The sequence below is a fragment of the Boleophthalmus pectinirostris genome, unplaced genomic scaffold (assembly GCF_026225935.1).
Source record: "Boleophthalmus pectinirostris isolate CB_2022bp ecotype Guang Dong unplaced genomic scaffold, ASM2622593v1 HiC_scaffold_9, whole genome shotgun sequence".
Taxonomy (NCBI): Eukaryota; Metazoa; Chordata; class Actinopteri; order Gobiiformes; family Gobiidae; genus Boleophthalmus; species Boleophthalmus pectinirostris.
In genome coordinates this window covers 6,846,899-6,874,868 of record NW_026571541.1, presented here as the reverse complement: position 1 = coordinate 6,874,868, position 27,970 = coordinate 6,846,899, and the positions used below count along the sequence as shown (strand labels likewise).

Here is a 27,970-nt window from a genome sequence, read left to right as displayed (position 1 = left end):
CTAAAAGATACCAAAAAATACTCTTGGCAATATAATGATACAGCAGCCCAAAATAACAATACTGTATCACCAAATTTAGTATTAGGATATATCGATATATTTTCAATATTTTCATATATTTGCACACCCCTAGTCATGGGTCTCAGTTTACATATTGAGGACTTTTTAGCTTTTGTTTTAAATTGTTAATTGTGATGGAAACAGGCCTAATTGCTCATCATTCTGAAATCCATGGATAGGCAACTTATGTCAATGTCAATGATCAGATGGCATTATAGTAGTAATGTACAAAAATGTGGAAATATCTACAGCGTCAAGTTTGTAGTAAAACTTGAATGGACAGTAAAATGCAGAAATATCACATTATACTCTCATTTAAAGGTTATTTTATTCTTATTCAAGATCTACTCTTTTTGATTTTTCATATTTAATATAGAGATATAGTTAAGGTTAGGGCCTTTCAAACTATTAAGATATTAACATCATGTAAAGCTGTGATGAATGTGAAGTAAGAAGATAAGTGCCACTTGAAAAAGTCATTAGAGGCTTATAGTTACTCTAAGTATAGTAATATTTTCAAAACCCAAATTTATTTCACTGCTATCAAAATATTACTCCACCCCCTCTTGATAAAATCTACTATTGTTTATTGTTGTCATTCATAATATCTCTAGATGATGGTAATAATAATTAATAAAAAAAACAAAAAAAACAAACAAACTTGGAGATATCTGTTTTTGCTACTGAACTCTTCGTTTACAAGACATATTTTTCCCTCCCAGCATCTAATCTAGTATAATTTATATTACATTACCTGTAATGGACAATGGTACATTAAATGATATTTACCTCCTTGCCACAGTTTCCAGATGCAAACACTAATCTTAATATTAATCTAGACCGTTTGTGTAATCCCTCAGTCATACAGGTAGGATCCATGGCAAAGGAGAAATTCAAGATGCTCAACCAAGATGCTTCTTCTGTTCTCGTCAGATTGCTGAGATCTGTACCTCACTATCCTCAAAGGACTGGCCAGTGGCTTTGATATGGAGATGAACAGCAGACTGGGGTCTACTACTGCTCTCTTGTCTGTGTTGATACACCCTCTTATAAAGTGGCAGTTTTGTTTCCCCAATATAAGGCTCACTGTAGTCCTCGCTACACTACTCCATTCAGTGTAGCAAAATGTATTTTTTGTTAAGAAAGACAAGCCATCTTTGAAGAGAAATTGAGTGCTCAGACATCATCTCTCTCCTATTTACAACTCCATCCTCACACCTATATCAAAACAAAGAAAACAACAGTGATAGCCTGTATGCTCAGAGGTGTGAAAGTACCCATCACCGTCCACCAGCGTCTGACCAGAACTGAAGAAGCAGCTTGGATGAGCTGTAAAAACATACAAAACCAACAAACACATGTACCCCAACACCATTTTTGGTATAGTCCTTTGGTTTTAAACTCTTTCTCATAGTAGTGACGAAAGGACAATTATTTAACACAGTGGATATAACAAAGTTCTATTAAAACCAGCACTGTTCCTTGTCTGCACTCTTTATTCCTGCCTCCTGTTGCCTTTTGTTCGTAAAATCCAATAAAGTTACAGAGCTTGAATCTGAGTCAATGAATGAACAGGACCCCGCTGCTCCTGATCATTAAGAGGCTCTGGTTAGACTCCAACACTTCCCCTGCAGAGGTGAGCAATCAATGACTACTACAAAGAAACACACACAAACACACTGCTACGTTATCTGATCTGATCATAATCTGATTTATGGAGTAGAAAGTAACTAATGCAAACACTCACGTTACTGTAATTCTGTAGATTTTTTTTATAGATTTTTTTTTCTTTCTTTTTTTTTTTCTCTTTTTAAACTTCCATTTGTAATTGAATAAAATTCTAGCCATGTAATAGTTAGTAGTTACTCTGCTCCTTTCTAAACTGACAAACTCACATAACAGCACATTATCTTCTGCTCTGATGGGTCAGAAATCAGCGAATATGCAGATTGTGGTTTAAAACAACTAAATTCAACTCAACTATTTAAAATGCCCACATTACGCTATTTTTGGATTTATGCTATAATGTTGTTTCCTCATCACATACAGACCTGGAGTTGTTTAAGACACAAATCCTGCATATTTAGGCTGAGTTCTCCTCGCAAACAGAAAACATTTTGCAGCACTACAAAACAAAACAAAACAAAACATAGACTACAACCACATAGATCATGACCGAAAAGGTTTAGGCTGAAGTAAAAAGTACTTATAATGCCCTTATAGTACTACTTATTAATTAGTACTTATAATGTCCCTATTAAACAATGACAGAATTCCAAAAAAAGAAAAGCTGCATATGAACAGCAAGTGTACATTCACAATTCCACTTGCAACTTACTGTAAATATAAGAGAAAAATTGTAAATTAAAACAAACACAATTCATTCATTCCAGAGCTCTGTAGCTTTCACAACATAACGCTTTATACTCTTTTCTTTTTTTTTTTAATGGCTTCTTAAATGTTAGACTTATGTGGTAATACAGGAACTGCTCCACTGTGTTTTTAAATTCCATACACCTTAGCTTGAATCATTTTCATCATTTCAGCCTCTATTGAAATAAAGGTAAAAGGTGCTGTTAACTACTATTACAAGACAAGACGCTTCATCACAAGATGCTTTAAGTCTCCAACCTTTTCCCTCTGGTGAGCAACTGTTATAAAACGAAAACGCCAGAGAGCAACTCATTTAAGAAGTCGCAAGAAACTGAGTCGTAGATGGAGTACAGTTAGAGGCTTATAAAACATAAACCACTGTCCAATTATTAATGCACAATGTTAGGCATCAAAATGTACATTTACAGTGGTAATAAGCATTTAATGAATCAAATTTGAGTTTTTCAGCACAATAAGTATAACACAGAAATCCCTTGGTGAGCTACTTGGAGGAGCACAGATAGCTACTGGTCGCTCCTGAGCTACAGGTTGGAGACCCCTGACTTAAAATATGCAGGATTTTGTGTTAAACATGTATGAATGAAACAACGTCATAACATAGATCAGGAAACAGCATAATGTAGGTTCTTTAACTTAGCATCTCCATTTGAAACTATAGGTCGTGATAATGAGACATCACATGGACACAACATATTGCTGCTATTTCAGTCCAGCCATAAGTCTGTCTTGTGTTATGACTCACACGGTCGCCTCAGGACAAGCTGTACTGGACCATTTCACCAAAACAAGCCCATTAAATTCAATCTGAGGACCACTGCTTGTATCCTTCTTTCCTAATGGCCTCCCATAGATCTTAATTGAAATCACTTCATCCTATGATTAAAAGTATTTTCGTTATTATGCCATTTGGTCTTTCACTTGTTGCGTCCATCAAAAGGTACTTACATTTTAACAGTTTTGACTTTAAAGGTGCATTGTGTAGCTTTTTGGTCCATCAAATGAAGAAGAAGATCAAATCAGGCAAAGTTACAGGGCAGATCTGTGGAGGCAATGCCGCTCACAGACAGAATACATGTTTTTCAAGATATTTTTGAGCTATAAAACCACTTGCAATTGAATAAATGTAAGGCAAAGCTGTCATACTGTGGAATACATCAGGCAGAGCAATGACAACTCCATAGAAATAAGCAGGTGATGGACCCTCCACCAGAAAAGTTACACAATGCATCTTTAATTTTCACATAAATCAGAACCTATACAGATATTGTAGTGTTGATACAAAAGAAAATGCTTTTTACAGTATCGATACTTGTTCAAATGAGTATCTAGCCTTGATACGAGTTTGTGATTTTGTTTTGACAACCTTACAATATTGTGATGGCCAGAGAACTGGGTCAGAGCATATCCAGAACTGCAGTGGAGGTGAAACGCCAACAGGTGATCTACTTGGGAATTGGGGCATGAAGGCTGCTCTGTGGTTCAATCAATCAGATGAATTACTGTGGCTTACATTTAGAAAAACTGCTTCGAAATGCATACAGCTTTTCCAGTTCCAATACCAATTTTAAACTGATCCAAATGTGTTAACTGATTTTTATCTCTCAAGTAATTACAGAAAAACTTATGTGTAAATAAAAGGTCTATTTTAAGACTTTCTGGTCCATTTACAAGAAGAAATGCAGGCTTTAGGATAGATTATGAAAGAGAATAAATTGATCCAACAGCTCAAATTTGTACAAATATCAAAGACAGTCTGTACTTGGGGGTAACACCATGGCAACAATATTCAATTTTGTCTACTTGAATAGTTGTGGTTAAAGAGAGCGTATTAGGTTAAATCAATGTTTCTTTCTACCATGTTAGAATGTTCCGTCGTCAAAAACATGTCAGAGGAGGTTTTCTGAATCGTTCATGCATGTTTGAGTAATTTTTATTTGATTTAACTTTTATTTAACCAGAAAAAAATTCAAAAGATTAAGACTGGGATTAAAAGAGACAGTAGTTAGACACACGCACGTACAAACAACAACGACACGACATGGATCACAGATTAGGAAATACAAGTGCACATTATTGAAGCAGTCACTGATGCTGGTCCTTAAACGCTTTTCAATCGAAGCGTTCAAGGAGAGCGCGTCAGTTTCCAGCCTTTCTTCAACCTGTTCCAAGCAAAAGGAGCTGAGTGGACAAAAGGAAGCAACAGCTGATCGTTAGATTGCAAGGCGGGCGTATGAGTCAACACTTCTCTGTCTGATTAAAGTACAAAAATAGGGAGGCAGTCCAAGGGGAGCCTTGTAAATAAAAGTATACCAATACCATGCCGCTGCCTTCTTGTGGACAGAGAAGGATGTCGCACTCGTGAACACAAGTCACAGTGATGGGTCATAGCCAGGGGTGTGCAAAAATATCAAAATATCGTATCATTTAATGTGATGTTTTGATGATTAAAATGGGTGTGTTTCTTGTTCACTTTGCACAAGAAGTGGTTTAACAAAGACTTTTAGTATCACAGCCATGATTTAGACTTAATCTTTTTATTGAATTGTATTAAATCAATTTGAAATATATCATATCGAATCGAAAGCTCACCGTGTCATATGTATTGTATCTAGGGATGTAAAAATAACCGAAATATTGTGATATCGTATTATCAAAAGTCTCACAATAATATTGTAGGCCTTCACAATATATCGAATTACAAAATCCTTTGCTTAAATGCATGTTTTACAGTACCAATAGCTAATAAACATTGGGAACTATACATATCCCATGATTCATTTCAGCGCAGACAACATGAAGAAATACATTTTTACTTGAATTCTTGAGATTCAAAATCTTGTCAGGGTATTTAAAAAGCAAAAAAATGGTCCCATCTACAATTATATCAGTCTCTCCAAAATATCGCAATAAATATCGTACGTGAGATGCATATCGTGATAATATCATACCGAGATATTTGGATATTGTTACATCCCTAATCGTATCGGCAACTCCTTAATGATACCCAGCCCTAGTCATAGCTCTACAATTTGTAATGAACCTCAGTAAAGCATCATAAAAGGTGCAGTCTCTCACGGGCACTATTCAAAGCCTCTTTGTAAAACTGAAAATAATGAAACTTTTTAATATGTTGTGCACAGTGATTATAGCATTTTGAAACCAACAAAAGGCAACATGGTGATCTAAATATGTTATGTGTTTGCAATTAACACCCCTAGAAGTGTAATATCCCCTCTTTAAAGGCAGAGAAGCTACCATGAATCATCTTAAAGGGGCATTGGAGGGTCTGTGAAATGCTTTTATTGTTTTGTCTGGAATGTTTCATGTTTATCTTCATGGAGACCAAACCAAATTAAGGTACAGGTCAGATCTGTGGAGAGGCGATGCTGCTCACAGTCAGAATGCCTGTTTTTCTAGGTATGTTTGAGCTATAAAACCACCTGTAACTGCATAAATGTAAGGTAGAGCTGTTTAATGTCACACTATGGAACATTCCAGACAGAGCAATGACATCTCCATAGAAACAAGCAGGTGATGGACCCCTAACCAAAAAGTTACATAGTGCAGCCTTAAAAGATTGACAAAACCTTGCACCTCCCTTCTCCATGGCTACATTCAAACTGCAGGGCTTAATGCTCAATTCTGACTTTTTTGTGAAATCTGATTTTTAATTTCCATTTAATTTCCAATTAAATGCGACTTGTATGTGATCTCCAGTGTAAACACCCCAAAACTTGCGCATTGGAGGACATGACAACGTCACACGCAGCACAGCTCAGTGTTTAAGGAAAATGGACAGGTTATACGTCCACGGCCGCTTTGTTTGATTTGTTTCTTAGCCTCCTTGTATTTGGCTCGCAGGCTCTTTATTTTTTGTTGACATTGGAGCCTGTAGCTGCACTGTGTGTCGTTCAAACAGTCATTAAAAGATCAGATACAGGTCGCGTAGGTGTGAAAAAATCAGATTTGGGTCACTTCGGGCTGCAGTCTGGACGTAGCTTATGACACGTTGCCATTCCTGTATCTATGGTGTAACATTCCAACAATAAGGATGCTCGTCATTGTGTAAAGCTTAACTATTTTTTAGTGGTCCAAGACAAAAAAAAAAAACACACTCAGGATTCAGCAGACGACCGTGAAAGCCCAGTAGATTTGTTAAGTAGCGCGTTCATGAGAGGAGCAGCAGGAGTTAGACTGAAATTTATTTGTCTGAACAATGAAAACAGTTTGCAGCGAATGAGCCGTAAAACCACAAAAACCCTCCCAAAGTGGTCCCAGCGTGAGTCAGACCCCAGAGCGGATCATTACATCATCGCTCCAAGACCCAGCCCCCCTCGGATCACTTCATCAGTTTTATGTTACGGTTACTTCACGGTAGTAGAAATTTATAAATGTATGGTATTAAACCTTTCTATTCGGATCAAGTTACAGGTCAGGCAACCCTGCTCACAGTCAGAATGCAATTTAATACATGTACGTTTTAGCCGAGCAATGACATATCGATAGAAACAAGCAGGCGACGCACTCCAAACCAAAAAGTTACACAGTGCACCTTTAAAGCTGACCGATTATACAAAATATTATAGACCTGTTATGCTCTGCCTGTAATGTTTCACAGTATGGCTTTAAACATAAAATATATAACTTAGATTTAACCAACTGCAGACGTTTTTATTGGTCAGAAATATATTGAAATATATTCCTATTCCTACTGTATATCTGACTTTAAATGTGGTGTTGTGGACCCTTCTGAAAAGTTGCATATTGCTTCTTTAAATTGATCGACAAAGATATTCCGTAAACACTCAAGGGACATTTTAAAATGAATAAGTCAGCTTGTTAGAATTATGTAACAATATCCAAATCTCTCTGTACAATATTTTCACGATATGCATTTCAGGCATGGAGCCTGAGAAAACCGTGAATATGCTACATTTTCTCTCATCGTAATCCAAATAATTCAGTTTTAAAAGTGTTTAATAACAGTTATTTCATCATGTAGACTGGACTAAAACAGAGCAAAAGATCATGGTCTATGTAGTTCTCCTGATTTTTAGCCGTTGCTGCATTATAACAATGAATTTATGTAAATAAGCTTGTAAATCGATATATTGTGATGACCCACGATATTATTGTGATGACTTTTAACAATACGATATCATGATATTTCGGTTATTGTTACATTCCTATTAAGAATATGTGATACTTGAACAAATGTTTACATCACCTACAAATACAATTCCCATGATTTGTTTTTAAAGAGCCCATATTACATTATTTTTAACTATGTTATAATGTTGTTTCTTCATCACAAACATAACCTGGAGTTGTGTTTCATTCAAACATTTCACACAAAAACCCTGCATATTTAAGATTAGTTGTGCTCACAAACTGAAATACTCGGATCCACCTTGTGATGTCATGTCCCCATACAAGAAGTGCTCCACTGTGTTTTTAAATTCCATACATGTACACTTAGGGATGTAACGATGTCCAAATCTCTTTGTACGATATTTTCATGATATACATCTCACGGTACAATATTTATTGCAATATTTTGTGGAGGCTAACAAAATTGTAAATATGCTACTTTTTCCTCTTAAAATGCATTTATAAGACTTAATCCAAAGAACTAAAGGTATAGAACAGTTATTTCTTCATGTAGTTTGCCCCAAAATGAAGCAAAGGATTATGGTCTATGTAGTTTCCTCTGTATTTTTAGCTATTGCTGCACCATAACAATGAATTTAAGCAGAGAAGCTTGTAATTTGATATATTGTAACAGTCCACAATATTATTGAGAGAATATTGACGACACAATTTCAGTTATTGTTACATCCCTACTTACAACAGAATCATCTGCATGATTTCAGCTCTCGAATTGCCCATTGTCTACTGCACAAAAGGTAAAAAGTAGCTTTAACTTAAAAACTACCACTACATGACATCACAAGGTGGAGAATTTTAAACTTTGGGGATGTAGACAGATGACTAATGCAGGATTACTCAAACATGTGTGAATGAAACAAAACACAACACCAGTTATATCTTTCAGGAGGTAACAACATTCTAACATGTCTTAAATCTTACAAGAATCCATTTTGTGTAATAGAGGACCATTAAATTATAATAGATTGTCAGAGTAAGGGCGGACTGTGCTAATTACTTAACACACGAGATGCCCTACAGCTCTCCATTACTCCTGCTGTATAACCACTGATCTAATAGCCTCCGATTCCCAGCATCCGTCACTCCCCCACCCTCTCCTCCTCTACACCATACAATCATTACCAGAGTCTAGATACGCTGCATAGATCTACTCAAATGTCTTTCCCAGGCTATAGCTGTTTCTGATCTCGGGAGACCCACAATGCAACACTTAGCAATTGCAGTAAACATGTAGGCAGAGACAGAGTGAGGTTCAAATGACACTGCAAAGTTCAGATACACTATGGATGTAACAATAATTGAAATATTGTGATATGGTATCATCAAAAGTCTCTCAATAATATCATGGGCCATCACAATATATCAAATCTCAAGAGTCTTTGCTTAAATTTATTGTTATGGTGCAACAATAGCTAAAAGAAACAGAGAGAACTACATAAACCATGATCCTTTGCTCTGTTTCAGTCCAATTTACGCAATAAATAACTGTTAATGGCCATGTTTATATGATGTTTTTTAATTCCAAATTAATAGTTCTGAATTAAACAGTTCTGAATTAAAATATTCTCCTTCAAGTTTACTTGGAAATAATAATTCCGAAGTGAGGTTTACATAGAAAACACGTTAAAACGGCTTTATTTAATTCCGCTCAACGTCTGGGGGTGGGGAAGGTTTCTGATTGGACAGAGACACGGTGCACAGTATTCACGTCAACCGGAAGAAAAAACACACTTCAGCTGCTACCAGCTTTTTTGTCATCTTGATTTGTTGTTACGCCACGAACACACACATGATCCATATTTTTTCACAATCGTTCCGATAATAATGAAGCAGCAGCTGGAGAATTCTCTCATCACACTTTACGTCTGTCAGCTGAGGAGGAGTGTTGGAGAAGGGAGGAAGAAGACAAACTGCTCTACCTCAGCCCACTCCCGCATCCCGCTCACAAATCCAAAGAGATGTGGATGAAAGTCTGAAGCCAGGACTGGTGGATCATTTGGATCGCATCAGAAGGGCGACACAACGAGCATGCACTGAACGACTGAACGCAATTATTTTTAAGAAGAATAAACGTTTACATGATCAAGGAATACATTAATTTGGCTTTAAAATTTAGATAAACTTAATTCTGAAGTAAGTAGGTGGTTTAATCTCAAACAATCATTTTCATTAGGAATTAAGTGTTTACATGGTCTTTTTAAAGCGGAATACATTTTTATTCAAAATTATTATTTTTATTCGCAATTAAAGCTCTCATGTAAACGTGGCAATTAAGCTCTTTTAAATCTTAACTGTTTGGTTCATGAAAGACTTGTCAATTTTTTATGAAAAAAGTTGTTTATTCACAATTTTGTTAGCCTCAACAATATCGTGAAAATATCGAAAAGAGAAATTTGGATATCGTTACAGCCTTAGTAATAAATAACGTTACTGAGCCTTAACGATGCTCTGTGCAACTTTTCTGGTGGAAAACTGCTTGCCTCCATGGAGATGTTATTGCTGTCCCTGGAATATTCCATGGTATGACTTTAAACTAACATTTGGTCATTACAGGTGTTTCTGTTGCTCAAAAATACATGAATTCCTTCTGTGTACAGCGGCGACTCTCCACAGATCTGACTGCAGTGCACCAACCTGCATGTCCCTCGTGATAGACAGGTTTAATTTATACTGTGGAACATTCCAGACAAAGCAATAACAGCTCCATGGAGACAAACAGGTGGCAGACCTTCCTCTAGAAATGTTCCACAGTGCACCTTTAATAAAACACAAAGGAACAGCAGCGGTTAAAATGAACAACAGCGGTTAAAATGCAGATTTGTGTTAATAAATCAAGCTATAGGGTGTAAGGTTACTAATAGAAACGTCAATGGGAGCAAATGAGAAAGAGATAGAGAAGAGAGAGGGAGAGGGAAGAGAAGAGAGGGCAGAGGCTAAAGGGAGGATAGACGAAGAGAGAGAGGAGAGAAATAGAGAGAAGAGGGAGTGTGTGTGTGTGAGAGAGAGAGAGAGAGAGAGGGAGTAGGCAATGAGAGAGATAAAGATTAAGAGAGAGATGAAGAGAGAAAGGGTTAGGAAGACAGAGGAGTAAAGAGGAGAGGGAGGAAATAAAAAGAGGAAACGAGAGGAGTGAGAAAAAATAGAGAGAAAGAATGTGTGTGAAAGTGGGGGGCAGTGACACAGAGAGAGAGATAAAGCAGAGGGATAGAGAGAGAGTGTGACTGAAGAAGAGGGAGAGAGGGATGGCGAAGTTAGTAGAGGGTGTAAAAGAAAGAGACTGATAAGAGAAAGAAGAGAAACAGAAACAGAGAAAGATAAAGGAAAGTGTGAGAGTGAGGGATAGAGAGAGACAGAGCCAGCAAGGAGAGTGAGAAGTGAAGACAAGAAAGAAGTAAGAGAAAGTAAATAAGAGAAAGAAAGAGATAAAAGTATAAGAGAGAGGGATGAAAAGAAAGAGAGGGAGAGAGAGGATTAGAGAGAGTAAGAAGAGGAAGGAGTGAGGAAAAGACAGAAGGAAGAGCAATAGAGAGAAACTATCTGAGTTTTAGAGGCATTAGAGAGAGAGTGATAAGAAAAAAAAAGAAGAGAAACAGAAGAAGATAGAGGAAAATATGATGGAGAGATCGTGAGGAGTGAAGAAAAAACAGACAGAAGAGAGAAAGTATCTGAGAGACAGTGAGGGTGAAGGGTGTAAGAGAAAGAGAGAGCAATAAGAGAAAGAAGAGAAACAAAAAAAATGAGGAACAGAGAAAAGGGGATAGAGAGAGAAAGAGGAAGAGAGAGATGGGGTGATTGTAAGAGAGAGAAAGAGAGAGAGAGAGAGGGTGAGGAAAAGGAGGAGTGAAGAAAAGAAACAAAGAAACAGATGAAGAGGAAGATAGAAGGAAAGTATGACAGTGAGATGTATGGAGAGAGAAAGAGGAAGAGAGAGATAGAAGAGATTATGAGAGAGACAGAGAAAGAGAGAGAAGAAAAGGAGGAGAGAAGAAAAGAAAGAGAGAAATAGAGAGAAAGTATCTGAGGGAGAGAGTGAGCGTCAGAGGCGTAAGAGAAAGAAGAGAAACAAAGAAAGAAAGAAACAGAAGAAGACAGAGATAGAGGAAAGTATGAGAGCGAGATGGATGGAGAGAGAAAGAAAATGAGAAATTATGAGCGCAAGAGAAAGTGACAGAGATAGAGAGAGCGAGGAAAGGAAGGAGTGAAGAATAGAAAGAGAGAGAAATAGAGAGAGCATGTCTGAGGAAGAGAGTGAGGGTCAGAAGCGTAAGAGAAAGAAGAGAAACAAAGAAACAGGAAGCCAGAGATAGAGGAAAGTAGTAGAGTGAGATGGATGGAGAGAGAAAGAGCAAGAGAGAGACAGAAGAGATTATGAGAGAGAGACAGAGAGAGGGAGACAGAGGGACAGAGAGCAAGAGAGAGAAAAGAAAAAGCAAGAAATGGAGAGAAAGTGTCTGAGGGAGTGAGGGTCAGAGGCGTAAGAGAAATTAGAGAAACAAAGAAACAAAAAACAGAGGAAGCCAGAGATAGAGGAAAGTATGAGAGAGAGAGAGGAATGGAGAAAGAGGAAGAGGAGATAGAGCTCGTGACATGCCTGGCTTGAGCCCAGAGTCCCACGCTGGAGGGACAGAGGTCACAGTCCTGTTTTCCCTGATGGGACGCAGCGCTGGGACACACTGAGACAGACTGGGGTTTAAATTACACTGATACATCACCAGTAAAATGCCTCTATCTCCTACAGAGCACGTATCTGTTCTTCTGGAAGATAAACCCTATATGGATTAAGTTAACATACACTTGGTTGGTTAGATAATAGGTAATAGAAGATAATAGCAAATAGTTGTGTTTGTTTATTTAGCAATGAATTACAAGAACATGCGGCTAAAGAATTTGAAATAAATATGGGTCAGGATTTTCCATACAATTGTAACATAGGGTGAACTTCTAAAAATATAATACCACCTGTAATTGATAAAATGTAATGTAGAGCTGTTTAATGTCATACTGTGGAACATTCCAGGCAGAGCAATGACATAAATAAAGATAAAGCTATAACATCCTTATGGAAAAAAGCATTTGGCAGACCCTCCACCAGAAGATTTACAGAATGCACCTTTTGAAGTTTCTGAATTTTCAAATAGATATCTGATTTTTTTGCCTGATTCATCAACTGGTCTCACTTTGCGGAAACCGTCTGACCTCGTAGCATTAGGATTCATTCGCTTGATGGTAGGCGAGTACTTTTTTTATTTAACCAATTGCTGCTATTTGGTCGTGATGTATATAATGCACTAAATCCCGTAAGAAGAAGGGCAATAACGTCTTTCCCCTTGATAAACTTCACCAAACATTCTCTTTGTTCCGGTTTTAAATCCTTGATCTTGGGAATCGTTGCCAACACAGAATGTCTGTCTTCGTCTACACCCATCTTGATCGCTTTGTTTACTGTTGTGCTGTACCACAAAAGGGACCCAGACAGGCACTTGAGTTTGACATCATGGCTTCACAGCTCTTCGCTGATTGGCCAGTGCGTGGTCTACAACTTCGGAGGTTCTTGCAAACCGTCTAGTGTATTCCGATTCCTGACCTAGTCGCTGGAGAGAAATTAAATTGAGTGGAGGCACTAGGTGGCACCAGCCTGGCCAGGTTATAATAAAAAGTGTCATGTTCCATATGATGGCATTAAACATATCCAACTAGCATTTATTCATTATGAGTGTTTCTATCACTTGTCTCCCTAGATTAAACATAGGTTTAATCTGTTTTGTTGAACATTCTAATCTAGACAAAGCAATAACATTTCCAAGGAGACAAGCAGGTAGCGGACCCTCTACAAAAAATGTTACGCAGTGCACCTTTCATATTTTCTACAGAAGAAGTAAAGACCTTTTGTAGTGAACGGCTGCTTCTGTAACCAGTATTATTACAGATCCACCACTGAGAAGGAGCAGTCCATGTCAAAGCCCAATGTTTTAGAAATCGTTTTCGCCACCTCTGTCCAGACAGGCTGAATGAATGATGCACCAATTTATTTACATATTCCAAATCTTGTGTCTTGTCTCTTGTTTTGGGAAATATGTTTCATCCAACTCGTAATTTATATCATGCTCATATTTTAAAGCTATCATCCATAATTAGTCATGTTGTGTTCTCACATATCACCACTAGATGCTGTCTTCATTACTGCTGTCTGATAGTGTGCCAGCTTTGGCCTGACAGAAGACCAAAGAGCACAGGTGAGTCTAAATAAAGGACAGGCGAGAAAAGAGATCAGGTTTCATAAATCAAACAGTGTAAGTGTAACAGATCAGCCGAGAACCACACACCTAAGATGTCTCTTCACATGTTGCAAATTCAATATTTCATACATTTTAATTGCAAACACATCTTGTCAGTGTTAGGATCATTAGCGTATGAATCTGGATACTAAAGATACATCTGATCTGCACAAAGTGAACCTGAAGTTGATGAACCTGTAATTATCACTGTTGCTGTCGGTGACACCTCACACTGAGAGGCTGACTACTCCTCCCTGATGTGGAAAATATAGAGTTTTTAAGATGGAAAAAGAGACTAAATAAGACGCTAAATCTCTGAGGCCAATTGCACAATGATGTCCTATCTAGGATTATAATGGAACGGTGGCTGAATGGCAAGAACTCATGTTTCAGAGCAAGAAGGTTCTGGATTTGATTCCTGTGTTGCCTGGGCCTTTCTGTGTGAATGTTTGCATGTTCTCCCTGTGTCTGGGCACTGGTTTCCCTCATCAACCCAAAAAACATGCTAATGGAGGTCAAAATAAATACGAAATATTAAAATATTTATATAATTATATATAATTATAATATAATTATAAAACATATTTATAAAGGGGTAAAAATAAATTTCACCATCGTAATGTATGTTATGTAGTGAGTATTAGGGTCTGGTCCATAGACTATAAATGGATATGATTATTGTTCAAAATATTAGTGAGTATAGATTTGCTTCTGGCTCATCATTTTTCACTTTCACTGTTACAAACTCCTGAATGGGATCATGAACGCTGATCACAGGCTCCTGAAAATATGGGGTGAGCGTAGGCGCGTATCCCCATCAAAATACACACAGAGCATGAATCTATTGCTGTATTTGTGCGTTTACCATCAGTACATCGTGCTCCTGGGGAAGATCTGTGTCGTGTGAAAGAGCCCAGGTCCAGAAAGACTGTTAATAAGTGCTTTAAAATTTACTTTTGGAATTCTGGCGTTTGCCGTGGGCAGCCTGTACAGAAGGTAAATACAAGTGTGTTTAGCTGTTAGTTTCACTGTGGACCTGATACAAGCGACTAAACGCGCCCAGTCAAGTTTGATAGCCTTTCCCAATGACAGAGCCAGTGTTGCGCGCGTACATTCTGTTGCAGCTGCCGGTGGAGCCGCCTTTGCATTGACGCGCGCCTGTGGTTTCGTGAGGTTACACATGTAAACGCTGACACGTGCAGTGGAGCCAGGCCCTTAAGCTTCACATAAACCTGGACTTACACTGAGATTTTTGGGCAGAGGTTGACATGAATATTAAATGCATGATCATTTAAAAATTGGGCTAAATTTGGGCTCCTCTGTGTGTCAAAGTGATGCAGTGTACAGTGTGCAGTGTACAGGGGGTTATAGTGTATAAGGGGTTACTGCACTGTACAGGGAGTTAATGCAGTGTGCAAGGGGTTACTTCAGTGTACAGTGTACAGTGTACAGGGAGTTACTGCAGTATGCAAGGGGTTACTTCACTGTACAGTGTGCAGTGTACAAGGGGTCACTGCAGTGTACAGGCCAAGGAGTTACTACAATGTGCAAGGGGTTACTGCATTATACAAGGGGTTACTGCAGTGTACAAGGGGTTACTGCAGTGTGCAAGGGGTTACTGCAGTGTACAGACCAAGGAGTTACCGCAGTGTGCAAGGGGTTACTGCAGTGTACAGGCCAAGGATTTACTGCAGTGTGCAAGGGGGTTACTGCAGTGTACAAAGGATTACTGCAGTGTACAAGGGGTTACTGCAGTGTACAGGGGGTTAAAGTGTAGTTTACAGTGTACAGGGGGTTAAAGTGTACAGTTTACAGTATACAGTTAAAGTACAGGGGGTTAAAGTGTACAGTTTACAGTGTACAGGGGGTTAAAGTGTACAGTTTACAGTGTACAGGGGGTTAAAGTGTACAGTTTACAGTGTACAGGGGGTTAAAGTGTACAGTTTACAGTGTACGGGGGTTACGAGCTGTGATTACCTGCTCACGATGAGCACATGATGGCTGATGGTGAGGTCACAGTGGTCAGACATGCTTGATGTTTGTGGTGACTCATGGGGTCAGAGCTGCTGTAAGAACAGCGTGTGCAGGTAAAATCCAGCTGCAGGCAACAAACACAGCTCTGGTGTCTGGAGTGAGGAGGAGGTGAACTGGGGCAATGTATTCTGAATAAATCACCACACAGAGGAGAGCCAGAAAAGTGTTGTGAAAAAACTGGACTTTAACAATGCAGTGCTAAAGTAAAAAATGCCAACGGCTTGCTAATGTACTTCTGTGATGTTTTGGGAGTTGGAGGTGCGTACATGAAAAGATAACAGGGTCACAAACGTGTTCACAGCCCTGCACACTGTCCTCCTCTGGCTCAGGTCCCTCGTACAGTGTGAGCAGGTCAGCGTGTATGACCATCGCTCTGTATAGTGTGAGCATTCCTGCCGTGAGCTTTGTATGAGATTCATATGCAAAGTGTGAGTTTTGGAATGATCTGATATGTCTTAAAATCATATGAAATCACACAGTATAAGCCTGTCGTAAGTTTCATATGAGATATAAGCCTGTTGTGAGCTTCGTATGAGATTCATATGCACAGTGTGAGTTTGGGAATTATTTGAAATGTCTTAAAATCATCCAAAATCACAGAGTATAAGCCCAGCTTTAGTCAGTCAGAAGAGATGAAACGCATATAAACCTTAATGCTAATGAGAGTAAAAATGGGTGTGCATAAATGAGCATAGAAGATCTAAAAACAGCAGATATATTTTAAGAATGTAACAGAAGAGAGAGACATGTCCATCATTGGGGTCCTCGTCAGGCTCTGGGATAACTGGAAAGTGCACAGCTCAGTTATGTCTGTACAAATACAACTACAGGTCCACACAGAAGGCTGACTTTTAGCATAGCTAGAGAAAAATTCAGCTACAAGACTGATGTATACAACCATGCTTTCAGCTAGATACATACATAGATAGATATCCCCTTGCATTTATCAGCTGTGTTGCACAATTTATATAAGCAATTGACTTTCCCTGAGCATCTGTCTTTTCACCTTCTCTCTCTCTTGCTCTCTTCACATCTTTGTCTCAAACAGGGAAGCACTAGCCTTCTTTACACAAAGTCATTCCAGGTGAAGGCTGTTGCAACGAACTGTGAATACAGACAGCAGAGAAGTCACGACGCAGCTCACAACAAAAGGGTTGTATTCAGAGGAAATGAGCCGTATATAGTATCAATACTTTATATTTCAGCACTATTTTCAGGCCACATTTCACAGAGAGCAGGCATCACTTCAGCATAGACACATGTGGTATGGTTTGATTGCTCATTATCAAACACTTCCTGCTTTTTAGCTATTGATCGCTGGAGGCCGGTCACGAAAACACATTCTGAAGCACGATATATAATGCTACGAGAAATACCGCCATAAATGATAATGTTGAAACTACATTAAAGGTGCACTGTGTAACATTTCTCATGGAGGGCCTGCCACCTGCTTGTCTCCATGGAAATGCTGTTGTTTTGTCTGGAAGGTCCCGGAATGGCATTAAACATATCCATTTTACATTTACTCATTAACATGTTTATTTATTGACCTAAAAACTCCCATTCTTACTGTGAGTGGGCTCGCCTCTCCACATATCTGACGTGTAACACAGCCCTGTGGTGTCATCTGCTGTCTTCAAAAGAGATAAATAAGTGTAATGCCATACTGTGGAACATTCCAGGCAATATCTCGATGGAGAGAAGCAGGTGACGGACCCTCCACCAGAAAAGTTACACAGTGCACTTTTAAGCCACTGACATAAAAGCAAGATAGTCCCAGTAAACCAGTTTTTAAATATACTGTACTGCTGCAACAAATAAATCACAAAATGAACCAATAATTAGCCATAGAAGTTATTTACTCAACTCTCTACAGCTTAAGTCTTATCTTATTACATAAAATTGTCAGAAATCTCATAATTATTGCAAAGAAACTGTGCACATGATAAATACTGAGTCTCAAAATATATTGTTCCAGTTTTCATGTATTGAACAGTAAATCAATATAATAATGAACATGACAGGCCTACCGCCATGATGCAGTTTGTCTTGTGGTTTAGTACGACATGTAGCAGCAGAAATACAATTGTGGTCTATAATAAAAAACAAACATATGGGTACAATTATTATTATTATATATTATATATATTATATTATTATAATATATTATATTATATATTATATTATTATTAGCAGCGTTGAAGCATTTTGAGAATCCTAATTATTATCTGCAATAAGTTTATGAGTGCGTTTCACAACTTTCAGAGCACAATTTGGGCATCACTGTAAAGCTAACAACAACTAACATGCTAACAACATACATCCTGATTCTTCAATAGCAAAAGGCTTTTTAATTTGATGCAAACACAACACAGCAGACTTATTTTGAGCTACTTATACAACATATCTGTACTAGGGCAAGATAAATATGGGAAAAAACCATAGCCAGGCTGGCGCCACCTAATGCCTCCGCTCAATTTAATTTCTCTCAAGCCACTAGGTCAGGAATCAGAATACACTAGATGGTTTGCAAAACCCCTGGAAGTTGAACAGCACACACAGCGCACCGACCAATCAGCGAAGAGCTGTGAAGCCATGACTGGGTCCCTTTTGTGGTACAGCAAAACAGTAAACAAAGTGGTCAAGATGGATGTAGACGAAGAGCCATACATTCTGTGTTGGCAACGATTCCCAAGATTGAGGATTTAAAGCCGGAACAAAGAGAATGTTTGGTGAATTTTATCAAGGGGAAAGACGTTATTGCCCTTCTTCCTACGGGATTTGGCGCATTACATACATCACGACCAAATAGCAGCAAATGGTTAAATAAAAAAAGTACTCACCTACCATCAAACGAACGAATCCTAATGCTGCGAGGTCAGACTGTTTGCATAAAGTGAAACAGGTTGATGAATCAGGCTAAAAAATCAGATATCTATTTGAAAATATACTTCAAAAGGTGCACTGTGTAACTTTTCTGTTGGAGGGTCTGTCAAATGATTTTCTCTGTAGAGGTGTTATTGCTTTATCTGTAATGTTTCACAATTCTATCTTCATGGAGACAAAACCAGACCAAGTTACAGTTCAGATCTGTGAAGAGACCCCACTCACAGTCAGGAAGTCTGTTTTTCTAGGTATTTTTGAGTGGTAAAACCACTTGTAATTGAATAAATGTTAGGTAGAGCAATGACAGACCCCCAACCAAATTGTTACATAGAGCACATTTACATTACAGTTCACCTATAACATGATACTTAGATGAAAAAGATGACGTAGTTTACAATGTATTTATAACTGAAACCTTTCTGTTCTTTGTCCTAGTGTCTGGCTGTTATTTCTGCTGCATTTGTCTCTTCTTCTTCGGGCTCATTTATCGCTCAGTAAGCAGGGCCGTGATCTGTGCAGAGCTTTTCAAAGTGAGAAAACACCTCTCCTCCCTCCTCCTGCAGCAGCTCAGAGGTGCACAGATGTGATACTGTTTAATGGGCCTGCCTCAGTAATCTATGGACCAAGACTGCGCACCTGAACTCTGTGTTACAGCTCAAGAACAACGGTGAAACTTCAGGTAATGTGTCAAGGTTATTTTGGGCCCATTTGCTCGGCGTCATCGAGTTTTTCTTAAATTCTGCTTTTGTGAGGCTTTTTGAGTAAATATGCTAAAGCTGCACTGTGAAACTTTTTGGTTGAGGGTCTGTCACCTGCTTGAGTCTACGGATATGTCACTTCTCTACCTGGAATGTTCCACAATATGACTTTAAACACCAAATACTGGTACAATATCTAGAATCTACGTCTACGTTTATATGATGAGGGTTCCGCGTTTAGATGAGCATTTTCAGGAGGAATTCTGAGTGTATACGGTGACGCAAAAATGTTTGGAATTCGATTGTGTATGCATGCCAGGCAACTCGGTGACGCTCAGTGGTGATGTATGTGATGTAAACACGTATGCGACGTGAGCACATCTGATAAGAGTTTTGCGTCTTGGGCAGTGTAGACGGAACTGATTGTTTACTTGTTGCCGCCGGTGCCAAAAACCAAAGTATTGTTTGCGCACGCTCCAAATTAGACGTTCATTCACATTACATTATTTCACGTTGTTTTTTTTTCTCCATTTAACATTACACTGCAGCCCGATTGAGTAACCAAAAAATAGGCTAATGAAATTTAAGACCTTTGTGAAAAAATTAAGACTTGGAACATAGAATTTAAGACTTTTTAAGGCCTTAATTTAGGAACATGAAATTTAAGACCTTTTTAAGACTTTTAAGACCCCGCGGCTACTCTGTTATATTTATTTAATTACAGGTGGTTTTATAGCTCTAAAATACTGCCTCTCTACAGATCTGACCTGTCACTTGGTTTGGTTTGGGCTCCATGAAGATAGAAAGGTTTAATGCCATACTGTGAACATTCATTTTTTGTTTAATATACATTTTACAGCTAGCTATTTTCCTTTTCCATTATAATTTTCTCACCAAGTAATAAAGACAACTGCATTTATAATTTAAAGGGTCCATATTACGGCATTTTCTGATCTATAATGTTACCTACTCAAAAACAGACCTGGAGTTACGTTTTGTTTTAAACCTTGCATATTTAGTCTGACTTCTTCTCTTAAACTGAAAACTGAAGTGTTCCACTGTGTTTTGAAACTCCATGCACCTTCACTAGAATCATTTGGATAATTTCAGCTCTGGAATTGCCAATCTCTGCTCAATTTAAAGTAAAAGGAGCAGGAAAACTATCACCACACGACATCACAAGGTGGAACAGAGCATTTTGAGATTTGAATATATAGACAGACTAATAATGCAAGATTGCTCAAACATGTGTGAATGGATCAAAACACGACTTCAGGTTTTAGAGGAGGTAACAACATGGCTAAAAGCTCTCAAGTTCAAGATGTTGTGTAATCTAGTTAACTTAAAGATTATGCTATTTTCTGATCTATGTTATAATATTTGCGCCATCACAAACAGATCTGGAGTTGTGTTTTGTTTCATTCACACATGTAAAACACACAAACCCGGCATATTTAGGCCGAGTTCTCTCAAACAGAACTCGGTCCCACCTTGTAATGCCGTGTGGTAATGCAGGAAGTGCTCCATTGTGTTTATAAACTGCATATACTATTATTATTGGTGATGTATTTTGATCTTGAGAGATCAAACGTGTGAATGAAACAAAACACAACTCCAGGTATGTTTTTGGGAAGGTAACAATATTCTAATTCTTAAAGCTCATAAGAGTCAACTTAGTGTAATATAAGACCTTTCATTTTACCTTTTATAAATTCGAATATGGGAATAGAAATTGTACTATGAAGTAATTTCAGTCTTATCTATTGAAATCCCCAGGCACTCTATGCAGCCTAACCAAGAGTCTTTATAAAGTTTTCAAGCATGTCGTGCCTCTGTGTTTTCTCTTTCCGGTATAATTGATAGACTTCAGCAGTGAACATTTTATTTGACTGGTTTGATAATGATAAAGGCCAGGACCTGCTCCCGAGGCGGTCTGCTCTAATGATGTGAAGACAAGAAACAATGCATGTGATTTTTAATGTGTCTGGCATCTATCTACTGCCCCCACTCCACACTTGCCTTCGGGGACCATTTACAAGATGGGTAGTGCCAAGGAGAAAAATGGATCAAAAACACACTGCACAAAAGGGAGTCATAGCATAATTAAATAGATAATAAAGTAAATTGGATATCTCATATGAATCATGTTCAAATAAGGGATGTACCGATCCAGCTTTTTTAATTCCGATACGAAGCAAAACAGGTATTAGATGGTAAATGGTCAATTTTTCTATAGCCCTTTCCACCTTCAAGCACCAAAGCCTTTACAACATCACCCATTCACACACACATTCATACACCTGTACGCAGACACTTGGGCAAGGTGGGTTAAGTGTCTTGCCACACAACAGCAGCATTCATCTGTCTGATCACACCAGCCAACCTGTGGGTCATTTGACCGCTCAACCTTGATGTTATGTAGAGAGATTCGAACCGCCAACCTTCAGATCAGTGGCGAATGCTCTACCAACTGAGCTACTGCAAGATCAAACCAGCCCTCCATATTCTATTCTTTGCACTAGTCGATCCATATTTTCTATACTGTGTTGAAATCTGGGGGGAAATTATAAGACTTCTTTAAACTCCATTAACAGTCTTCAAAAAAAAGGATAATGGGATCATACTAGGGCTTGGTATCATTAAGAAGTTGCCAATACGATAATACCTCAATACACAGGCCACAATACGATACATATCTCGATACCGTGTGCTTATGCTTCGATGCAATATATTTCAAATCAATTCGATATGGTTCAATAAAAAATAAAGGCTAAATCATGGATGTGATACTAAAAGTCTTTGTTTTACCACTTCTTGTGCAAAGTTCATATGAAACACAAACATTTTAATCATCAAAACAGTGAAAATGTCAAATGTGTTGCATAAACGAGTTTCCTTCCTCTGAAAAAGCAACAAAACTGTGGCTCTGTAACAAATAATTGAGTAAAATATTCAAAAAAATACTCTGCACACCCCTAGATCATACAAATTCACCTTTTCCACAATCCAGACTGTTAGAACTCATTCATCTTGTTCAATTTCAAACAACAGCAAATCACATTTAACGCGAGTAAAAATCAGTTATTAATCGATACTAAAACTAGTATCGAACCTAGATTCTCATTTGAGCAGGTACTGACACTCAAAAGGTCCCATTCACAGGACAAAAGTGAACCTTTCCTGAATTGCTTTAAAATAATCTAGAGCTGCATCAAAAGAAGTACACACACAGATATGGGAATATAAAAGAAAGTAGTGTAACATATACTTCCTACTGGACTTCTGTAGTACTGCAACTTGTTTAATTGAACCAAATATTTTCACTAAGAATTCACTGCTTGACTAAGTTTAGCCTTACACAGTCTATAAACAAAACTCTGTGAAAGCATCTACTGTGAAAAAAAGCTGACAACCCGTTACCATAGCAACCAAATGACTTCAGTACTATGCAATGTGAACCCTACACATTCCACCAATGCTTAATCCTGTTTAAATGCATGTGTCTGTTTGGTTTGCTGAGGTCAGTGCTCTTTTGGGAATAAATACAAGAAACAGAAGCAGAGACACTGGGGCTGTTGTGTTTTTATCTGATTTAAAACGTGTAGTCATGTCAGCCCAATCCTATCACTGTATTCAGACCACTGTGCTGCTATGTGCTGTCCTATACTCATAAAAGGTTACATTTGAATTTCTTTACAATAGGGCTTCAGTCAATGCAAGAAGGCTTTTTGTCCCTCTGTGCTTCCTGTCATACGTCATGTTCTCACCCTATCCTCTCCTGTACCTCTCATACATTAAAGGTCCCATATTATGCAAAACTGACTCTTGAGAGCTTTAAGTCATGTTAGAATGTTCTTACCTCGTTTCATTCACACATTTGAGTTATCCTGCATAATTAGGGTGTCAACATTTCCAAAGCTCAAAATGCTCTGTTCTACCATGTGATGTCATGTAGTGATATTTTTCAAGTGGGCTTTTCAGTTGGGGGTCCATCATCTTCTTGTTTCTATGGATATGTCATTGCTCTGCTTCAGATGTTCCACAGTATGACTTTAAACAGCTCTACCTTACATTTATTCAATTATAAATGATTTTACAGCTCAAAAATGCCTAGAACAACAGGCATTCTGACTGTGAGCGGGGTCGGCTCTCCACAGATCTGACATGTAATTTGGTCTGGCTTGGTCTGATGATAGAAAGGTTTAATGCCATACTATGAAACATTTCAGACAAAACAATAATATCTCCATGGAGGAAAGCAGATGTCGGACCTTCCACTAGAAAAGTTACACAATGCACCTTTAACAGCTGTATTATACCTTTTTGTCAGTAAAGACAGGCAATTCCAGAGCTGAAATTATCTTTCTTTTGACGGTATGTGAAGTTTAAAAACACAATGGAACACTTCCTGTATTGACACATGACATCATAAAGTGGAATAGTGTTTTTAGTTTGAGAGCCTAAATATGCAAGATTTTACTAAAACATATTATATTTAAGATTTTACTAAACATGTTATATTTTTTCCCAGTTTAGCCATTTTCTTTTTGGTTTGAAGTTTTACTCTCTGGTTGGAAATTGCGACGTCACACTAGGGCAGACATGTCAAACTCAGGCCCAGGGGCCAAATTTGGCCCAAGATATAATAAAATTTGGCCCGTTACTTTAATAAGAAAAGGTTTAACATTGCATATCTCGAAAGAAGAGAAAACATGCAGATGTTGTTGAAATTTTTCAATAAATATTTAGTTTGGCCCATGACTTACTCCCAGTTTTTAATTTTAGCCCTCTGTGAAGCTGTTACCTAACAACCATATTGTACAAGCAACCAGAACTCCCCAACTGTACACAGAAATTACTTTAAAGGGTCTATACCCAATTTTCTTCCAAAATATGTCTTGCCCCAATACAGATGTAGTTAAATCTGTGGTGTACTGTTTGCACCTAATTATTTTTTTTCCAAGAAGTACGAAGTGCGTTGGTTACCATGTTAGTTGTCGTTAGTTCAGCAGCAAACTCCACTCTGGCCTCTGTGTTGTGAAACACCCTTATAAACTCATAGCGGTGAATGAGTAAGGTAAGTGAGGGATCCATTTGGACCACTGCGAATGATTTAAAATGCACACGTTCTGTTTTTGATGTTTTTAAGAAGTCAGAATTGGGTACATATTCAAAGCCACACTGAATTATCATGGGGAGCTTAAATATATTAAATGAATCAGAGTTATCATTTTGGTGACAGAGGGATTCATTTGACGTTGTGCTCTGAAAAGGTCTGTCACTTCATTCACGCTGGTCCCATTCTCTAGCTCTGCAGAGATAAAGGATTCAGTTCAAAGACAGCACCACAGAAAGCCACGTTTCAACACCGCGGGGCACAAAATGACACTTGTTACAGCAGAAAACGTGGAGAAAAAAAACATAACAAACAAAAAAACATATTTCGAAATGTTGGAATTGTATTACTGTCTTAAAGGGCCAGCAAAAAGGCAAAAATGAATGCATATTTCTTACTTCAATGGACAATTTATTTCTTGCGTAAAGGTGCAGTGTGTAACTTTTCAGGTGGAGGGTCCGTCAAATGCTTTACTCCATGGAGATGTAATTGCTTTGTCTGAAATGTTTCACAGTATAGCTTTAAACCTTTCTATTTTCATGGAAACCAAACCAGACCAAGTTACAGGTCAGATCTGTGAAGAGGTGACCCCACTCACAGTCAGAAAGCCTGTTTTTCTAGGTATTTTAAGCTATAAAATCACCTGTAATTGAATAAATTTTAAGTAGAGCTGTTTAATGTCATACTGTGGAACATTCCAGGCAGAGCAATGACATCCATAGAAACAAGCAAGTGATGGACCCGCAACCAAAAAGTTCCATAGTGCACCTTTAAGCACTGACAAATAACTCTTGATACTTTGCAGAGACATCATGATGGGGGTGTGCTACATCAGTTACCATGGTGACACATTAGCGAACAATGGTAAAGCCTTAAGATTGAAAACTCAAAGACCCGCAGCAACTTCTGTATCTGACCAATACAAAAATCTATATTTCATTTTAGTTGTTTGCAGCTAAAAACATTAAAACACATAAACATTGTGTTGTCATACACAAAATCATTGAATATCGTTTAGAGTTGTTTAATTCACACATCTTTAGCACACAAATCCTATATATTTAAACTGAGTTCTTCTGAAGTGCTCCACTGTGTTTTTCAACTCCTTTACACCTTCACAAGAATCACTTTGATGATTTCAGCCCTGGAATTTCCAATACTGAACTAAAAGTAAAATGTTGCAGTTAACATGAAAACTACCACTTCATGACATCACATGGTGGAGCAGAGCATTTTGAGCTTTGGAGATGAAGACAGACTAATAAACCAGGATTTATGTGACATTTGTGAATAAAACAAAACACAACTCCAGGTCTGTTTTTGATGAGGTAACAACACTAAACAGCTTAAAACTCACATTAATCAATTTTGTGTAATATAGCACCTTTAATTTAGTAGTAATTAAGTAAATAAAACACTTATCAGAGTACACTTCATTTTCAAGAGCAAAAATATAAGTTGAAGTACAGTTAAGTTATGTGAAATAAATAAATACATAAATGATTTATAGTACCATGAATCCTGACACAATACGCCCGCGGTACAGAACTGCTGACACCACACGATGTTCACATATTTCAGATGTGTCCACTCACAACAGCTGACTGCAGTCCCACACACGCACTGCAGCGCACAAATACAGCACACTATTTATACTGGAAGGTTTCCTGCATAAACTATTCTAATGCTGTTATTCTGGTTTGACTTTAAGCAGTAAATAGAATAAACAGCTTATTTTTAAAGCTCTTAGTTCATCTGAAATGGTTTACAGTCGACCAAAGTTATTTCTCACTTTCCTCATGCATTCAGAACATCCTAATGATTCACCATGATGTGTTTCTAAGGGTTTTTCCACATCTTTTTCAGACCAGAGCACAGTTTTGCTATCATTAAAGCTTACAATAACTAATATGATTACAAGACACTTCCTGATTCTCTGACAAAACGCTTTAAAATTAAATGCAGACAGTGTGCAGTGGACATATTTTGATCTCAAGATCAGAGGATAGATCGTAGACTTTTTATATAAATGCACATCTAACCCGCTAGCTGCTGCATTTGAAATAGAAAGTGAGCATAGGTGAGGTCTCTGGGTCCAATTGACGTTACATTGAAAAATTGTCGCCAGTCTCAGGTCTGTAACTGCTGCAGTGAGCCTCGTTTTGGCTTTAAAATTTTCCTGTTAACCCACTCTACATGATCATGGTGTCTTTATTTTGAAATTTTGTCCGTAAAATAAATTTCTATTCTTAATATGGGACTTCGCTCCAAATTCGCCCCTACAACTATAAGCCTCAATGAGCTTCATTTGACTGGAACTGTATGCTACAGTTGACGTCACACTCGCTTAGTCCACTTCTTTATACAGTCTATGAGCTATAGACACATTTTGCGCAAACACAAGAGGAAAACAATCAATACAAGGTGTTTAAGTCCTTCGCAGAAAACGTGTCTTTTTTAAAAAATAGAAAAACCCTGTAATTTATACCTCTACAAATGTGTTCAGAAATGCATGAGATTCTAGTATTAGTTAATCTGTTCATATTTCAGTCTTCTCTTAAGAGTTTTCTGTTTCGTTTGGAGTGAGATGAGGATCGGCTTTACTCGTCCTCTCTTTCTCTCCAAATCCTTCAAGTCTTCAGCAATCACATTCCTGCACTTGTTTCTCTGCCTCCTGCTGGTCAACAATCACACGTCAGATCAGGGGTTCACACTGAAACTCACCACGGACCATTTCTAGTATTAATATCACTGGAAGGTTCTTGTGAGCTCTAAGCAATGTTATAATGTTGTTACCTCATTAAAAACAAACCTGGAGTTGTGTTTTGTTTCATTCAAATGTTTGAGTAATCCATTATTAATCTGTCTATTTCCAAACCTCAGAATGCTGAAGCGGTAGTTTGGTTACATGACATAAATGGGTGTATAAATCTTCCATAATTCTCTTGTGTCACAATTGAATTTGACTTAATGTTCCGTGTCCTTCGTGAGCTAGCGTCAGTTTAGACGTTTGTATTTTTAGCTCTGAGACGACCCAGGGCTGGTGCTCCCCGCTGCTGAGCAAGACACTGCCAATACATCTGTGGTCTGCTGTGACGAGACGAGAGAGGAAGAGAGGAAAGAGAGGAGGGGAAGAGAGAGAGGGAGAGAGATAGAGAGAGCAACAAAAAGACACATAGAGAGAGGGAGAGTGGAGAAGGAGTGAGAGAGAGATAAAGCGAAAGGGAGGAGGAAGGGTGGAGAAGGAGTAAGGGACAGAGATAGAGGGAAGAGGGAGGGTAGAGAATGAGTGAGAGAGAAAGGGGGAGTGAGAGAGAAGGGGAGAGGGTGGAGAAGGA

General features: G+C 38.1%; 1 protein-coding gene across 1 annotated transcript in view; it reads right to left on the bottom strand.

Moving 5' to 3' along the window:
• Window positions 1–27,970, bottom strand: part of lrrc75a (leucine rich repeat containing 75A) — a 90,507-nt gene that overhangs the window by 2,356 nt on the left and 60,181 nt on the right. The window lies entirely within an intron of this gene.